The 2,334-nt window shown below is 34.2% G+C and overlaps 1 protein-coding gene across 2 annotated transcripts in view; it reads left to right on the forward strand.

The window, feature by feature from the left end:
• Positions 1–2,334, forward strand: part of LOC106873594 (low-density lipoprotein receptor-related protein 6) — a 699,058-nt gene that overhangs the window by 11,718 nt on the left and 685,006 nt on the right. The window lies entirely within an intron of this gene.

Here is a 2,334-nt window from a genome sequence, read left to right on the forward strand (position 1 = left end):
ATATATATACATACACACACACATGTATATAGATAGATAGATAGATAGATAGTGTTTGTATATATATATGTGTGTGTGTATAGATACTTAATGTTTGTGTTTCATTAAATGCACGACTGTGTTCAAGTTCTAGCATTTATTTTAATCTTTTGTATCTTCTTACTTTTTTTTTTTACGGCTAGTTTGGAACAATAAAGTTCCTAAATTCATATTTGACATTTCTAGACCTTCACTATCTCATTTTCAAGAATTGAATGTACTTGGCGTCTGCGTTGTTTCTTATGCACTAAATGAATTCATGTAGACTTTCCTGTGAAAGGATTTTTTTTTCTTCCTCTTTTTTTTTTCTGACCTGTCACGTGTTGATTTGTTATGCTGTGATCAAATTTTTGACCGCTAGGTTTTCATGTCAAAAGTCACGTGTGTTAATTTTTTTTATGTGTATTTACGCGTTTATTTAAGCATTGCATTGCGTCATGAGCATAGCTTTCATGATTAATCTATTTTTGTAAAGAATTTTACAGAGTATGTAAATATCATCCTCTTGTATTTTTCCTTGGTGGTGTGTAGTATAGTGTTTTGCGACAGCTCCTTGTTGTAAATCAACAGCTCTCAAGCGGGGCCCATATGACCCCTGGGGGGGGGGAGGTCTATATAAGATTTTGGGGGATCCACAATAGTATTCTGAGTGTCTATGAAAAGTTTTGATTTAAATGTATGAAAGAAGCCCGTCGTATGTATGTATATATATATATATATATATATATATATATATTTGTGTGTGTGTGTCCCCTGCTAACATTGCTTGACAACCGATGCTGGTGTGTTTACGTCTCCGTAACTTAGCGGTTCGGCAAAAGAGACCGATAGAATAAGTACTAGGCTTACAAAGAATAAGTCCTGGGGTCGATTTGCTCGACTAAAGGCGCTGCTCCAGCATGGCCGCAGTCAAAATGACTGAAACGAATAGATGAGTAAATGAATAAAGAATTGCAAGAAACAACTGGATTTCTTTCTCTTAACATTTTACTAAGCTCAATCTATTACAAGTGAGTGGGTGAATAACAAAATCCTAAAAGAAGTATCTATAAAATTAGTTTTCAAACATCGACTGGCTATGGGGGTCGACCAGAATAAAATAGTAATCAAAAAGGTCCATAGTTAAAAAACATTGTTGAAAACCACTGTTGTAAATGCGTGTTGAGCTTATAAGAAAGTGATGTGCTAACTTATCCAGTGTACCGGCTGGAGACAGGAAATTTGTAATTTTCAGTTTTACAGTCAAATTTATAGACTATATTGGTCATTAGTAGCTTGTTCTTGGGTTTACATGTTTGTAGTGTGTTATTGATAAGTAGGTTTTTGGTTTTAGTATTTTTGTAGTATATTATTAGATTAAGTTTATGGTCCGGTGTGATGCATTTTGTCTTCCGTTTTACGAGGTTTTTGATTATGAATTCGTCCGTTCGATAGTTTTTATGCATTTGAGCCATACAATAAATTTTATGTGATTTGTGTATTATTATTTGGTGTATTCGCTGATGTATTTGTCGTATTTGCAGCGATATTCTTCTATAGCTTGGTCTACTGGCCTGTTAGAATATCCTTTGTTAATTAATGTTTGCTTAAGACAGGAGGATTAACTGTGATATTTTGTAAAGTTGGAAAATCTGAAAGTCGATAACATCTAAGTATTTTAGAATCTGCTGGAAAGTTTAGAGAAAACTCTTTCTGCCAAGCTGAGTGTTGGTTGCTATTGATGTTAAACCCAAGGTCAACTCTGATCAAGCAAACTTATGATTAAAAGTTATTCCAGCCATGATCACGTCGCTTTTGTATTTCAGACACTATATAATTTGAATCGTATTATTCAACGTGTCCATATTCAAAGTATATAGGATTTGATTTCAGGAAATTTGGCTGCCCTTTCTTGATTCAAAGATACTGCAAAGAAGGAATATGTACTGGAAAGGAATTGATCATAAATGGCAAACGCAAGCGAAAAACCAAACAGTATGGAGAAAGCTTATCAAGTCATGCCAACGCATATAAACACTCATAGTCGCGACGACTGACTGCTGTAATAATAATAATAATAGTAATAATTTCTTGAAGCCAGAGCTGACCACGTACAGGTTCCTTCCTTGGCTCGCGAATGGTGCATATTCGTGATGTAGTCTTGCTATTATGTATTATATGTGATATATATCCTATGGTGTATATCAGCATTGTGTGTGTGTGTGTGTGTGTGTGTGTGTGTGTGTGTGTGTGTATGTATGTATGTATTTATTTATGCATGTATGTATGTATGTATGTATGTATGTATGTATGTAT

Source organism: Octopus bimaculoides, chromosome 1, assembly GCF_001194135.2.
Source record: "Octopus bimaculoides isolate UCB-OBI-ISO-001 chromosome 1, ASM119413v2, whole genome shotgun sequence".
In the NCBI taxonomy this organism is placed as follows: Eukaryota; Metazoa; Mollusca; class Cephalopoda; order Octopoda; family Octopodidae; genus Octopus; species Octopus bimaculoides.